Source organism: Fukomys damarensis, unplaced genomic scaffold, assembly GCF_012274545.1.
Source record: "Fukomys damarensis isolate Sample0158 unplaced genomic scaffold, DMR_v1.0_HiC HiC_scaffold_5, whole genome shotgun sequence".
NCBI classification, from domain to species: domain Eukaryota; kingdom Metazoa; phylum Chordata; class Mammalia; order Rodentia; family Bathyergidae; genus Fukomys; species Fukomys damarensis.
The window spans coordinates 74802398-74819068 of NW_022900917.1; the positions used below are offsets into that span (position 1 = coordinate 74802398).

At 48.7% G+C, this 16671-nt stretch overlaps 1 protein-coding gene and 1 long non-coding RNA gene across 2 annotated transcripts in view; both read right to left on the reverse strand.

Moving 5' to 3' along the window:
- The window catches only part of Kcnq3 (potassium voltage-gated channel subfamily Q member 3), a gene marked incomplete at its 5' end in the record, with an annotated part of 298267 nt that overhangs the window by 228314 nt on the left and 53282 nt on the right, over window positions 1-16671 (reverse strand). The gene's annotated exons all lie outside the window — the stretch shown is intronic.
- Window positions 6777-10337, reverse strand: LOC104865835. The gene is made up of 4 exons (XR_781276.1): window positions 10306-10337; window positions 7965-8143; window positions 7327-7396; window positions 6777-6975 (listed from the first exon to the last, which is right to left on the reverse strand). It is a non-coding gene; the product is annotated as an uncharacterized LOC104865835 (long non-coding RNA).

Below are 16671 nucleotides of genomic sequence, written 5' to 3' on the forward strand. Positions count from 1 at the left end.
ATATATATTCTGCCTGTACACACACACACACACACACACACACACACACACACAAAGTTCTAGGATTGTTTCTTAAAGAAAAACATATCTTCCATGAAAAAAATCTAAAAAAATAATTCACATTTCATGCCAAAGCATCCCCAAGCCAAGAGTATGTCTGTGTGCATCTGGATGATTCAGTGGGGTGGAAAAAGAGAGAGTTTCAAAAGAAAACACTGAGAATCATGATTTTTAGAGAGTCACCAAATTCTACCACTGCAATATTAAAAGCATCAGGTGTCATTTGTGTGTGTGTGTGTGTGTGTGTGTGTTTTAAGTAAAGAGAACTTCCAGAATCCTAGCACTTCCAGTTGAACCAAAATACAGAAGTAATGACTCCATGAGCCTCATATCTTTAACTAGTTACATTTATTGTCATTTTTTGTGTGTGATATCATCCCTCCAAATTTTGGAGTGTTTTGCCTTTTTATTCTACACATTTCTGCAAAATGTGTAGAATCAGACATAGTAGAAAGAAACCTACTTATAATGGCTTTTATTTTTTAATGGCATTTTGTGAAATGATTTTTTCATTACTCATATTTTCTAAATTTTCTGTGTACTTTCTTCTGCCAAAAAAAATCTCAAATGTCAGATTCTCATCTGGGGCTCCCCAAGAACTCAACATTTCATCAAAGGTTACTTGCATAAGCCTGTTCCCCTATTTAAGTGTTATTTTAATTTTGCCAAAGCTGTATTGAGAGTGTAACTTGGCCCAGGTGAGGTGGCTGGATGAAGCAATGCAGACAGAGTCCAGTGGAATGCAGACACAGCTTTGGGGTGGCACCCAGCCGGGGCTTTACACACAACACAAATGCTCTGACCCATCCGGTCCTTAGCAAGCTCCTCTGGAACCCAGAAGAGACCTGCTCAGTGCTTCCCCAGCACTCGCTGTTGCTCTTCTTCACTCAGTCCTTTACAGCCCTCTCAGACTCTGCTGAGCAACCCAGAGGCCACAGAAAACATGTCCATCTCTCTATGGCTTCCCACTGTCCTTAGAGCAAAACGCAAGGCTCTAGCCTCACCCCGTGTGAGGTCGCCCTGCCACGAGATCACAGATCTCCTCCTCTTCGATGAGCTCCTCCAACAAGCCATGCCCTGCCTGTCCCAGGACTTCTGTTCTTCCCATTCTCTCTATCCACAAAGGGAACTGACCATCTGTCATAAAACGTGGTTCAAATATCATCTCCTCAGAAAGGGCTTTTCTGACTTACCTGAGATATCTGTTCACCTCAATGGCTATGATTTCACTCTATTTTTTAATATTTCCTAAATCAGGGATGTTGCTCTGCCCCTATAGAGTTGAATTCCATTAGAGTGTAGCATTCATTACCTCTTATCTGATACTGAGTTCCCTGCCTAGCATCTAATAGGTGCTCAGTGAATTTTTGCTAACAAATGAATCTGATCACTGAAGAGGTATGGAGGTAGAATGCAGATGCCCCTTGCTACTCCTTGAGTCTATCATATAATTCAGCATTTTTCAGAAGAAACGGTGGCACAAGCCACCAACCATTCCTTTGTTCACTCACTCATCCTGTCATGGCTAGATTATTGCCCATGCTATATACTGGGCACTGCTGGAGACAGGAAGGCTTTGGGGTACTTACAGTTCCAGACAATGACAGCACAGATGATACGTGTGAAGGAAGAAGCAGGTGCCAGGAAACCTGGCCTACTGGCGAAGGCTTCCCAGAAGCAATGACACTGAAGACTTGAGTGGCGAGCTAAAATTGGGCAGACAGACGTATCCAGCAGTGGGCTCTCCTCTGAATTGGCCTCCTTTATGGAATGAGGAGACTGGGCCGGAAATCAGCTCAGATCCCTCTCCTCTAAAATCAGCTGTTGGATCTGACACAGAGCTGGGTTCGGGGGTTGTATAATAACGGTGTCACATATGGCACAACATCAAACCCCGGGTCCAGCTTTCCCCAAAACCTTGTGCTCAGCTACGCATGGCTGTAACAACCTGAATGGAAGAGACGTGTGATCAGTTGTGAATGACAATCTTACAAGTGGCCCCATTAGCTGGAAGGAGAATCACCTCTGGCTCATCTTCATTGCATGAGACAGGAGCAAGCTCCTGGGCACTGGGGACACCATTGCAAGTCCCATACCAGCTCTGGTTGCCTAGGAAACCCATGTTGTCCAGGGAAGCCACAAATGTGCTCTCTGAAAGGGCTCTTCCTCTGTGTCGCTTCTGTAAGGAGACAACTGTGGCTCTCGCTGGAGTGTGGAGCAGAATCTGGAGAAGGAAGAGCCAGGTTCTCCTGCAACCCAGTGCTAGGCAGTCTCCTCCAGGGTTGGATGTGGCCAAAGAGTGCCACTAATCCTTTCTTTTCCTCCTGCTCTTTGTTGCCTTGGCTCTTGCTTTCACCATGACCTAGAAAGGCTGGGATCTCTCTCCTGTTCAGGCTTCTGGCTCCCTAGCAGCAATGTTCATTTTCAGCTTGTGGAGGCCATGGCAAGGAATCAAGATGAGCACACTGGAAAGCCCTAAACTTAGCTTCCTCAAACTAGAGCAGGAAGCTGGCGATGGAGGTGGTTAGGGAGGAGAGACCAGCAGAACAGCTCTGCTGGGAGGCAAATCTATATTTGAACAACTGCCTCAGACTATGCTGAAAGCCAGAGCTACAACCCCAAACAAGGAGTCCTGAACCCGAGGACTGGCCTGAAAGATTCCTCTCAGCCACTGGCTTTCAAGGATGCACAAAGAGAAGGCTTGATTTCATCAGACAGTAGGGTAAGGAGACCCCTCCACTGGAACGTCCTGTATCCCTTTCATCCCAGGAGCACAAGTCCCAAAAAGCGAAGAATCAGGGAGAAGGTGCTCTTGGCACCTGCCCAGCCCACCCTCCTCTTAATGCCCTGCAGATGCAAGAGCGGATGCCCAAGGCCTATGTCACATACTGCCATGCTTCCTCCAGTATTGCCCTAGGGCAGCAGAAGTGACAGCAGTCAGCTGGACTCAGCCAGGGGAATAAGAAAAAGGGGATGTGGGGATCCAGAGTCTGTGCTACCAGCACACCGCATGCTTCTGAGCAAGAAGCCTGGCCCAGTCCACCTGGCAGCCGCCAGAACCAAAGCAAATCCTGAAGGAAGGAGCTGGTTGTATCTGTTTCTCCCTGGTTTCTGGACAGGGTGGGCCTTCACCCAGAGGGTGGTAACCAGGCAGGGGCACAGGCTTTGGAACATGGATGCTGGGCACACCCTGGCTAGATGTGTCCCTTCCCAGAAGGTAAGTATTTGTCTGTGGGGAAGAATGAATCGTCTGAGGAAGGGATGCGCATCCCCTCTTGCTCTTACTTCTATCTACAGTCTGTTCAGTGCCAAGTTTCCTCCCGGCTTAATGAGAAGGAGCTCAGCTTGAGAATTGGCCACATGGCCGGGACACTCCCACATGTGCCACGTCCAGTGGCAAACAACTGCCTCCCTTCTGGTGAACAATTAGACCAAGTGTGTTCCCTGATTCCCTTTTCATAAATCACAAACCACTGCTATATACGTCCAGCACATTTTAATTTAGAGAAGCACTGAGGACTGCCTTATGGGCCCCACAACCTTTCCTACGTCTCCCAGCAAGGACCCAGATGGCCTAGTCAGTTGTTTAGGAATGCTTTCCTTGGTTCACTGGAGGCCTGCGTGCCATTTCAAAGTGATTTCTAATAGGTGGAGCACATGAGATATGTAGGAAACCAAAACTACTCTTCATGAAACCAAAAGGCAAACACCTGACTTTATGCCTCTGGCCAAACCCACAGAACCTGCTGGACAGCACGGAGCATGGACCATAATGTGAACAATGGATCTTGGTGAATAACAACATATCACTCTTAATTAGTCATAACAAATACACCACACTAATGCAAAGCGTTAATAAGAGGGAAAACTGTTCATACAGGAGGGAAGAGTACAAGGGAACTCCATATTCTCAATTTTTCTACAAACCTCAAACTGTACTATAAAATAAAGAGCAGTAATTTAAATGTTTTCCCAAGGCAAGAAATGTCCAAATGAGGACTTGTCTCACAAATAGCCATGCCTCTGGGCTGAACTCTGTGTCCCTGGCAGCCCCTTGCACCCCAGCCCGTCTAGCAGCTTCTGTGGACCACCCCTGTCACGGGAAATCTTTCCCTTGGTATCTCCAGCCCCAGGTGGCCCAAGCCTTTTGTGTACAAACTTGAAGCCCACTGCTGTCTTCCAGGAACCAGACTACTCCAAACGTCATGTCTGGCACATGATAGCAAGAACATCTATGATGCACTCCAAACTCCATCACTAACTATTTTAGTCCCTTCCCACCAGCTGGTGTCCATCGAGGGCCATCTCTCCACAAAGCTTCTAATGACCCAATGATCATGTGACTTTGGGCTTCTGATTGGTTCCTTATGTTTTCCCAGGGCATTCAAGCTTTCCCGCCAGAGATAACCTTTTCTACAGCTGCATTTTCTGCTAGTCTAGTGCTTCCTACAAAGGAAACGGATGTCGCTTGGCCATCCTTTTGAAATGATAGAAGACATGCTGCGCTCTGGCTTGTTCTAGGTGCCTAGGACCTCATGATGGGTCCAGAGCCATGGGTGGGCTGCACTCCCCTCTCTCCCGGAAACAATTCTCCCCAAGTTCCAAGTGATGGCCACTGCCACCTGCTCTCCTCCACAGACTGGCTGTTTGACTTGAGCAATGATCTCACATCCATCTCTGCTATGCTTTCATTAACTCAGAAAATGAAGAAGGAGGACAGGGCAGGTGAGTTTGATCAGGGAAGAAAGAACCAAGATAAAGTTCTTCTCTGTCAGCCAGTGCTTCTGAACAGAAAGAAGGCCATGTCTGCAGGTTCCCAGGGGAAAATGTGGGATCTTGCTGTCTGAGAAAGTCTCCCTCATGTCCCTGGATCCCCTCTCACTCTTTCTCTTGAAGACCTGAAATGATCTTCTGAGGTGTCAGGGTGGTGAGGGACAGTCTCCAGTTACTCAACCAAACAGTTGGTTCTTGTGCAGGTAAACTATAGATGTGGCTAAAATGCCTTGCCAATTGTACTTTTCTTTAAATTAACTTTATTGGTACATTTGAAGTATACATTACAATCACATTCATCATTGGGAATTTTACCTGTACATGATATATCTTAGTCCTTGTTTTTTTCCTATTCCCCTCTCCTTCCTTCCACCCCTCCAGCCCTCCATCTCTCCCTATTTACAAAAGCTATGTTTGTTTTTTTCTTCTTTTCTCTTTCTTTCCCTTCTCCCCTCCCCCCAGTGCCCCTTCCCCTTTGAACCTTTGCTTCCTATTTCATGTTATCTGTTTTATATTTTGGTTCTCATTTACACTTTCAGTCTCTCACTCCAGAGAGACAATTCAGTATTTACACCTGTGTGCCCTATTTATTTCACTTAAGAGCATGGCCTCCATAAGCATCCACAAGGAAGAGTATTGTAGATAACTGAGATGGATCTGATTCAGTCAGCTGAAAGGCATTGAAAGGAAGACATCCCTGATGCAGAAGACACCCAGCCTTTGGGCGGTGGCTTCAGGCGACCCCACAACAGATGACCCAACTCCACTTTCTTTACCACTTTTCCTAAGGTCCAGCTGCCACAACCATAGATGGCAAGTCCTTGCGGTATGTCCCTTGATATGTATCTCCCACTGCTTCTCCTTCTCTCTTGACTTCTACAAGAACTAGGCTCTTGAGTTGTCACCATGTCCCACCACAGGATGCGTGGATGGAACTGACCTAACCACTCTATGTAAACACCAGGCATTTCACTTATGATAAGCAGTGATCCTAATCTCCCCAATATCGCCCTTGTCCTGATTCTCCAGTTGAGGGAAAGGGAAAGCCCCAACCTACACCCACAGTTAAGAAACAAAAGGCTTTGAGAGCATGCTCCTAGGAGCACACATTAGTCACTCTCTTGTCACTAGAACAAAATAACAGATACTTGAAATTTAAAGGAGAGGCTTGTTCTGGCTCGTGGTTTTAGAGGATTTAGTCTATGGTTGGATGTCTACAAAGCAGACATAGCAAAGTGGACGGGCCTGGCATAAAATAGCTCACATCATGGTGACGGAGAAGCAGAGACCGAAGCGGGAGCAGAAAGGAGATCCATCCTCCACAGCAGCGTGCAGGGACACATCTCGTCCCATGCCCCAACAGCACATTTGGGCTACAACCCACCCGCTGGTGAGTACAATACCCTCCTGATCTAGGAACCTTCCAAAGCCCCACTATGAACATGCAAGTTTTGAGGTGCACTGTAGATACAAGCCATCACAGAGCACCAAGCTCACATTTCCTGAAACACAGGGGTCTGGACAAAGTGGTGGGGCTGTTGAAAGAGGACAGGAACAGCACAGGAGCAGATGCCATGTGCCTGGGGGCGACTTTCCACTCTCCTAAAGTGGGCCACAGAGATGTCACTGGGCAAGATTTCACAACGTGGTCAGAGAGGAGAACATGCAGAAAGCTGATAGAAGGGGACCCTCTCCCCCCCCCCCCACCGCCATCTCTCTTCCCAGCGCAGAAGAGAGTTTTCCAGCTGTGTGGCTCCCCTCCATCCAGAGCTCTGCAGTGTTACCCAGCAGGCATGAGGGGCAGTGGCGAGTCAGGGCAGGCTGCAAGGTGAACAGAAGGGGCTCTGTCCCCAGCAGTTTACAGTGCATGTAGAGTTAAAACTAACTGACTGGCTCAAGTCCACAAGTGCTCTCAGGGAGTCTAATTCTTTCTTTGTCCCACTGATGTGTCTTTGTGTAAGAGACACTGCAGACTTGGTACTGGAGGGGCTCCAACACCTGCAGTGACATCGCAACTCCGAGGGAGGACAGGACTCCGGAGGGTGACAGAGAGTAGTGGTAGGAGGCAGCTCCTGTCTGGACACTCAAATGCTCCCTTGTAAAAGTTTGATTCCTCACAGGTCAGGAAAGGCAACTCTGCAGCTGAGAGGACAAACCAGACAGGCAGGTCCCAGGTGAGTGGCCACATGCAGGCCACAAATTCTCCTTGCAACAGCTTCATCACTAGTGAGGTGGGAGTAATAATGCCAGAGGTTCCAATTTCACAGGCTACTGTGAGGATTAACCTTTGAGGAGTGGGAAGGGTGTCCTTTCTGAACCCTTACCCCAGGCACTGTCAGAGCACTGATTAGACAAACAGACGGAGGCCCTGGTGGTGGAAGTGGGCTGGGGGAGCGTTTTCCTCCCAGCTCGAATGGGGCTTGGGATAGAAGATTCGAGACAAGAGTGGGGACTCCAGATCTGGGGCTGCCACTGCTCCCAAGCTCTACCTACACAGAAGAGCTTCAGCACCTCAGCAGACTCTGTTATTCACTATCAGCCTTGTTCCAAGGTTCCCTCTGCTCTAAGGACAAAAGAAGAAATATCAGTCTATTTTAGACGGCCACGGAGATCTGGCCCTTTTGACGCCCTCAGTTTTATCTCTCGCCACACTCCACTCCCGAGGCCAACTCTCCCAATACTTACTCATGTGTGCACGCACACACACACACACACACACACACACACACACAGGAGCAATACTAAAGAACCTTTTAACAGCAAGTCAGGGCAAAGGATGGAAAGGGAGTAGAAACTACATTAAATGCACAATTTAATTGGTTTCAAGAGTCAACCCTTCAGAAATTAGGTCAGCGATTTTCAGTGTCAGTGGGCTTCAAGTTAATAAAAGTGTGAGATGAGAGAAAAGGGATAAGAGAATTTAATGTGGTAGGAAGACAGTTCAATGAGATATTCATTTGTAAAGGAGAAAGGAAACGTCAGAAGTTGATTCTCTCCCACCCTTTAAAGAAAACAAATCTTAGCGTGTACATTTAAGGTATACAACATAAGATAAGATAAATATATATAGTAAAGTAGTTGCTATAATGGAAAAAACTAACGTATCTATCCTCTCAAAGAATTATACCCACCTCCGTGGCAGGAGCAGCTATAATCGACTCCTTTAGCAACAATTTGGAGCACAAGGCACAGCCATCAGTTCTAGTCCTCATGGTGTCACTGGATCTTTCCACCAGCTCCTTCGGTGAAGCCAGCCAGGCCTCTGTGGCTCGAGCTGGGCATCTCTGCTAAAAAGTCCTCCCCACACGACCTTGACCCAGAGCACAGGCCACATAGACCCAGGGAGAGAGAAGGATGTGGCAAGGTCTGCAGGAGGCAGGGACCTTCCAATTTCACCTTGGCCACCAGCAAAGCACGCAGCCCTCGCCCTCCCTTGAACAAACCAGCAGCCTCACTGGCTTGCCCTTCCAGGTACAACTGACAGCCTTTCCAGAAATCTCAGGCTCTGGTGCCATCTCCAATGGAGAGGAAGAGCTGACTCCCCAAACAAAGCCCATTGACTTTTCTCTCCCCCTTGAAAAGTAAGGCTTAGAGTCAGATTAAGAGGGACTGAGGCAGATTAAACTGGATTCAAATCAATGTGTGGAGCATTTCCTGCACCTGAGAGTGCTGTGGAACTTCAAATGGGCTACTTGTATCCCAGAATCCAGGCAGCCTGGTCATTGTAGCTCCTGCCATCCCTGTCCCACATCTCTCCTCCTTGGTCCTTTCAGGCCATTCCTTCTCCCTGGAACACTGTCATCTCACTCTGTGGCCACCCCTTCCTCCAGCAAAGCAATGAGCACCCAGGATGGTAGTTTGGGTTCTTTGCTGTTTCCCCCACCACTCCATACCCAGAGGGTCTCAAACTGCCACCATCTTCACTACCTGAGGAGCTTCTGGAAAAGCATGTCCTCTTGGTGCCACCTCCAGAGTCTAACTCAGAAATCCTGTGCTTTCCATATGCTTCCTGGGGTAGTGATGTGCACCCAGCCCCAGGATACATGCTGGAGAATTCTGTGCTGAATGCAGGGGGAGAGGCTATGTCTTACAGTTCCAGTTTCAGTATCCACTGCTGGATTAGGAGGAGGCTGGAATGACAGGCCCTGAATGACAGGTTACAGGATGTGGCTCAGTGGGTTGCTCAAGAAATGAGTGGGTAAATAAATTAAATCAGTAATAATGGACTCATTCTCTTGCTCACCCACCCATCCATTCACTGGATTAATAATTAAGCTGCACACCACACTATAAAAAGGATTGTGCAGGCTATAAATGCAGAGTAACATCTCTTTTGTTTTGTTTTTTAACCATTGTGGGCTAAGTCCAGCACCTTGCTTCTCAGAGTCATTTTCTCCAAAATTCTCCCTTCAAAGCTCTGGCCGATCACTCCATAGGGATCCTTCCAAATGCAAAACCATGTTCCAAGCCCATTCTTTTCTCAGGAGTCTTCTGTATCTACCCCCAAGAATGCACTTCTGGGGGCACTGGAATACTTTCCTTGCACTAAATCTAAGTATCTCCTTGACCTTCAATGGCAGGAGCATCTGGCCCTTCTTCTATGCCAGATATACACAGGGATACAGCAATGACTTGAAGGTGAGCCCTGCTGAAGGGAGGTTGGTAAGACGATCCCACAAGATCCCCTTCCCAACTGTGCAAGCCTTGTGTGATTCCTTCCAATCTCTAGGCTAAGTCACCTGCAGGTCATTTTCCTACATGGTGGAGGAGACACTGCAGAAGTGAATGGGGTCCCAGTCACCTGGACCTAATCAAAAGGGAGGCTATCCTAGGTGGCCTTGCCTAATCTGGAGAGCTCTTAAAAGAGGTCAAAGAATCAAAGGCCACGTGATAGAGAGGGACCGATGGCAGCAAGAGGCCCTCGATATCTTGGAGCTGAAAAAGAACCATGGTTTTGGTGCAGCAAGAAAGCAGGACCTCAATCTACAGCCACCAAGAACTGAAATATACCAATAAGCAGTGAGCTAGAAAGAGGACCTGAGCTTGAGGTGTCTTGTAGCCTTGCTGGACGCCTTGATTTCTGCCTTGCACAGGTTCTGGTGGAGAACACAGTGCAGAAACTTCTGACCTACAGAATCTGTCATGGACTTTTTAAGCTGTTAAACTGCCATGTTTTTCATGCCACAGTACAAAACTGATCAAGTCTCTCTAGCCATGGAGCTCACAGTCACCTACAGATAGGAGCACAGGTGAGTTATTACCTTGTAATATTGTTTCTAAGTCTGCAGCAGTCCATAGCTTTATCATTTTTGAAAAGTTGAGCCCAATTTGTTTTCAGAGTTTTCCCTACTCGTCTCTAATCCATCCGATCTATTTAAACTACAAACCAGTGTTGACCTCTGATTCTGTTCCTGGTACTTCCTAGACCCTGGGGGCCCAGGATGACCCAGATACAGTTTCTGGTCCCCTCACCTTGGCCCAAAATGTCCTTCTCCATCTTGCGCAGCCCACTAATGCCCAAGACCAAGCATAAATACCACCCCACCCACATGAATGACATCAAAACCTGCAGCTGTGACCTCAGCCTTGCCACAGCAATTTCCATGGCTCCCTGCATTGTACTGTGTAACCGCATTGTGAGTTTTTATCACATGGGGCTGTGTGCATCTCACTGGGCTGTGAAACCTTGAAGGGCAGAGACCCTGCCTCAGTCACCAGCTTCATAACCCAGTGCCGGAGAGGTGGGAGATATTCAGGAAATATGGGTTGGGTAATCAACAGCTCATCAAACTCATCCTCCCATCTCCATCCACACTGATTAGCCTTGGGTTTTAATGCATTAGAGGTCAGTCCATATATAGCTCCCTCCTAAGACTGGTCTAGCCTGATGTCCGTAACCAACTAGAAGTCTTGAGATAATTACCCTTGGGCATCATTATAGGTGTTCTTCACTTAGGCAGGTCAATTTCAGGATGCATTGTGTACACTTTATTATCTTTCATCAAATCATAGCCTTAAAGTACTGGGGTCATCGTTTCTTTAGGAACTACTACTATAAAGAGTCTCATCTTAAAGTGAGAACTCTCATCTAAAAAATTGTAAGACCCCCACTAATTTGGAAAGGACACAATGTAGGTTAACAAAAACAGAGAACAAACAATGAAGTTGAAGAAGAGGTTTTTAAAGAGAAGGTGTAAATGCTTAGGAAGAAAGAAAAGGCCAAGAGTCTGGAACAAGATAAGCCTTGAGCTCCTTAGAACCAGGACAAAGAGGAAAAGACACTGGACTTGTAACTGCCGCTGCCAGATGGAAAGAAGCAAAAACCTGGAGACACAGAGAGAAAGAAACCCATCCTTGGAGTTCAGTCGCAAGAGGCTCATGGCGTATTCCAGGGAAAGTGCATGGCAGGGAGAGCCAGGCACAGTGGCAGCTCAGTAACTGCCAGCTGAATCACTCTGTTTTCATGTGGGCCTTCTAAACAGCAAGGAGGATACAGCATGCTAACTACAGCTCTGCAGAAATCCAGAGTCCTATTTTCCAAACAAGAATGTTGACTATGCTGAGTTATCCAAATGCCAAGGTCATGTCATTCCATGCTAACTCGGAAAAGATATTTTTGGAGACTGCTTAGCTAATTTATACATAGTGTGACAGATGGCAAAATGGGACTTTTTTTTTTTTTTTTTTTTTTTTTTTTTTATTTTTTTTTTTGCCGCGGCTTCTGCCAGGCCCTAGTACAGCAGCAGCTACTTTTCAAGGTGCAGACCAGTGCAGCTCTGCCCTCATTGTGCAGGCCGTGTACCATGGCCCTTGTTCAGGCAGGCTCCAGTGCCTAGGTCCAGGAGGGGCCTGGAAGCCATGCAGCTGTCACACAGGGCAGCCACTCTCTGGAGCAGACACTGTGCCCACTTGGCAGCTCTGTCCCTGGTGGGTTGCTGCACCCTCTCAGTGAGACCCACACCTTCCTGGAGATGGAGGTGAGGGTTTCACCTGACAGTGATAATGACAGAGTGGATTTGGAAGAGAAATTTATTGGCTCCTTGTGAATTCTAGGCCCTCTGGGTGAGGTGTGTGTGGGGGAGTGTCATGCACTGTCACCTCAGACCCAGTAAGAAGAGTTTTCCAAAACCAATGAAGAGGACAGAATGTTCCCAGGCCTTGGAAACACAGGAGGGCCAGGGCCCAGGACAGGAACTGGCTTGGTGGAAGCCTCAGAGCACTTACAGAGTCATTGTTCCCACAGCAGAGTGGTCCAGGGGCTGCACTCCAAGGACGGGTGATGGAGGGCTGAGGAGGTGGGAATGCCAGACTAGCCATGCCCGTGGGCTCCTATGCCCTGGAAAGACTCGCTGGGCAGCAGGAAGTAGCAGTGTGCACAGGAGCTGAGAGGACCACCCTGGACAGACCCTGCCCAAGGCAGAAATGCAGAAGTGAGGCAGGCTTGCTGGGAACCCAACAAAAACACCATCCCATCTGTCTCAGCTCCTCCCTACCTTCAAAACTAACTGCTCTGTCTTCTATGTTGCTACAGCAAATTTCATGGCTCTTTGCACAGACCACAGGAGGAGAAAACAGTTTGGAATATCTGCCACAGCCAGAGAAAAACAAACCATCACCTCCATCGTCATCATCATCATCATCATCATCATCATCATCATCATCATCAAGGCATTCTCTGGCCCCACCTCCCTTTCCTCCATATTCCCACCCATGGGAGCTGGAGGCAGCCTCAGGCTCAGCACATTGCCTTCTATAATCAGATCATTCTTGGGGCTCATTGTGACTGCAGGATTCTGATCATCTAAGCACAAACAAGCTGTGGGCTGCCACATTTTCACCAGGGATGGAGCCACACTCCCAAGGATGGGTGCAAACAGGGAGATGACATGGTACTGCTGTTTGTGCCACAGGCATCTGCCCTGTTCAGTGACCTGCTTACACCCCCTGACTTTGAGCACTGATTCAGGACCAGTGGCCTTTATGAGTCTCCAGCTGCTAGGGCTTACAGTGTGGTTTTTCCCTCAGCTTTGGTGCTTGCTAAGGTGTGGTACTGAAGGCCCACACAGTGGCTCTCCAGGACTGCAGGGAAGGTGCAGCACCCTGGCTGGTACACAACAGGGGCTCAGCCAATAGCCCCTTGCTGACTTTCAGAAAGCATTATCTGCTGGAAAATGTTGTTTCTCCAACATGGAAGAGCTTCAGAGTCACTGAGGATAGTGACTAAAAATGCAAACACTGTGACTTCATTCTAGGGAAATTCTAATTCACTGTGACTCCATGAGACTCAGAAACCTGTCTTTCACCCCCATCTTTGGGGTGGGTGATCCACAAAGCACAACCTTCTGGGGAAAAGAGGTTCAGGAAAGCTATGAGAAGGGAAAGAAGCAGAAGGGACATTTCTTCCCCAAGAGAGCTAAGCCATATCCCACTAGCATCCAACTCGGACCTCAGGTTTCCAGAAATGTATTATTAGTCATGGAACAAAAATTATTTTCCAATTTCACCTGCCACCTGTGCTATCTGAACCTAAAAGGAGACTGAAGACTCCTGCATTCCGCCTTCAAGCCTTCAGTCTAAGCAATGGCAGAAGCAGTGCAAAGTCACCCAGGAAGCTCAAGAAACAGGTGCAAGGCTGTGGCGCTGCCCCCACAGGGTTCCCCACAGAAGGGAGGACTGCACAGCCATATCCCTTGCCCCAGCAGCAGCATGCTCCTGGATTGGACCCCTTCCACACGATTCAGCTAAAGTGCTCCTGAAAACACCTTGATAGCAAGATACACCCCCACTCAGCAACCTCCAGGGACTCCCACTGGGCCATGGTCACACTGAGCACCCCAAGGTGTGCCAGGGCTCCGACGACCTTCCTGATCCTGTCTGTACTTCAGGGTTTTCTGGGAGCACTGTACTGCGTTCCGCAAACCCAAAGTGTACCAAAAAACTCAACTGAAATTTACAAAAAATCCTTCTTCATCTAAGTGATTCCAGTTCACCTTCCAAAGGACAACTGCATTATCAGCGCCTCCAGGAAGCCTTCCCTGACCTGTTAAGGCTGGGTGAAGTAGCTTTCCCTCAGCAGCTATTTATTAAATACCTTCCCTTTGTCAGCAACCAGCTCCTTTGCATTTTCAAAGCCTCCTGCGCATAGCTCTTTCCACCTCTACTTTCCCTTGCTGAATGCCTGCCCTGCCGCAGGGCGGCAGTGACACGATTATGGGATGAATTAATAAATTGATTCTCCAGTTGCCAGGAGATGAGTGTACTCCTAATGGTTAAAATTCATCGCCAGGCGTTGTCAAGGACACCGCAAGATGGAAAATACCCTGTTTCTTCCAGAGCAGAACAAAGCTCTTGCCCCATATGGCAGCGGCAGCAGATCCTCCGCCCCCATTTGCTGAAGCTGAGGTTCCCGCCCGCCGTCTCCTCCAAGAAGCCGGGCTTCCTCGCGTCTGTGTCACGCTGTCTGCAGGCACACGTGACTGGGGAATCCCATCTGCTCGCGCGCACGCCCACCCGTGACAAATGAATTCATCTGCAGCCCCTGCCAGGAGCAGCCTCGGGAGAAGAAAACGGGAGCTGAATTATTCATGCCGGGAGAGGCTGGCCCCGGCCTCCATGGGCGGCCGGGAAGCGCCCCTCCACCACAGCCTCGGGTCCCATTACACACAGTAATGCAGTAATAATTAACACCAGGAGCGTCCACCACGCGCTGAGCGCCCGGCGCGCGCTCCGCTGGGAGAGGGGTCTACCCTGCGCTGTTTAATCTCACTTTCGCACCAGAACCTTGGGATAGGACGGACCATCGCGCCCACGTACAAATCAGGGCGGGCACTGGAGGAGGCCGAGGTCTCCAGCCCCATCCCCAGGTTTCCTTGACTCCAGGAAGCGCGCTTTCCTCCTTTCAGCACCGGAGAAGAAAGGGAAGCCCAGGGATCCCCCAGGCACAGCTGGGTGGTGCCCGGCCCCTCCTCACCCTGCTGGCTTCAGCATTCAGAGCACCACATGCATCAGGCAGGACTGAGAGCCTCGCCTTTTCCGCCATAAGGCAGCTGCTATCTGCAGCGGCTTCTGTGCCAGAAGAGCTCTGCTGCACTTGATGTGGCGCAATTGCCGATTCTGGAAGGTGTGGATTAGATATGGAGAAGGAGCAAGTAAGAGGAGGGGCAGGGGGCCAGGGAAGGAAGGGGAAGAGTCAATGCCCAGGAATTTAACCCTGAATGGCACAATTGCTAATATCCAATCCCATGGACTTGTCACTGCAAAGATAAAAGGACACCCAACCTGATCCTTCTAGGTGAAGAAAAAAAACAGAAGTGGGTGTAAAGCAAAAAGGATTAAAAAAAAAAAAACAAAAACAAAAAGCAGAACATGCACACACATGCCCCAGGGTACCCAGGGAGCAGCTAACACTTTCCTTGTTAGGAACTGATGACCATCCCGGTCTCACAGGAATATGCAGTCCCCTAGGAGACTGCGTGGACTCCAGCAAAATAGCTACGGGCAGAGAAGACACACAGCACCGATCAATCATGAAGGCTGAGCATCAAGCCTGGGAGAAGCAGGGATGGAGAGTCCTCTGACTCAGGCTCTCGGCCCCAGAATGACGCCCAGGACACGCTCCAGGAAGCTGTGTGACACTCGGCTGAGTCACTGAATCCCATGGCATTCTCTGGCTGGACTTGCATCACCTCACCAGAGCAAAGAAACTAAAGACCACCAAAGCCTCCACAGTCACCTGTGGGTGGGGCTTCCTGGGCCCAAACACTAGTGTCATCCAGCTTCAGGTTCCAATCTGAGCAGTGATCATGCACAGGGACTCTGTAGATTGAAGCCTGGGATGGGACTCCCTCCTCCCCTTCCGCGCCACCCCTTCCTTGTACCAAGAACTAAACCCTGGGCTTTCACACTGAGCTACATTCCTAGCCCTTTCAGTTTTTTTATTTTGAGACAAGGTCTCATTAAGTCACTGATTGCCCAGGCTGGACTTGAACTTGTGATCCTCCTGCATCAGCCTCCTAGAGTGCTGTGATCACAGGTGTGAGCCTCCACGCCTGGTTAAAATTCCCTTTCTGTTTGTGCTCTGATTGTAAACTTAAGAGCCGAGCAGGTCAGCCCCTTCAAGCTCTGGTGCTGTCCATAATCTGGACAGTTCTGCTGGCCACCAAGGAGGAAGGAGTCACCAAAATCACAGATTTTCAATGGGTAAAAGCTGGTACTGGGAGCAAAAGGGGTACTTCAAGTTTACGATAGTGTATGTCCCTTACAGGGGCCTCAATATGTCCTCAGTGTGTCTGTAGGGAGAGAACATCCTGGAAAAGGACGACCAGCCCACAAAGGCTCATTAGTGATGATCTCGAGCAAAACATGGAGACACTGACCTGCAGTGCGCGTGCACACACACACACACACACACACACACACACACACACCAGGGCCTGTCAGCAGCTGCCTCCCAGCTGCACTCCACTTCTCAGAAGAGAACACAGAGGCGCCAGAGGCCCTGCGATGATACCCACACCACAGTGGCAGGGCTGAATCATGCTGGGGCCCAGGTTGTGCTTCCAGACCCCTTCCATCTATGGGAAGGACACATCTGTTTGTTTACTTTTAATTAGATGCTGCTAAGCAAGGAAGGTCTTTCCTTTTTTATTAAAAGAAATAATGATCTGCAAGTCTTCCTGTAAGGTGGTATTTTTCTCAACACTTCTTACTCTAATTTCCAAACTGGATCTCTGCTTTGAAATTCTACAGTTGGTTTGCATGGAGTTCCAAATTGGACCCATACTTAGTAATTCATAAATTCAGTCCAGAGATACAAGCACTGAGTGGCCAGGAGGCATG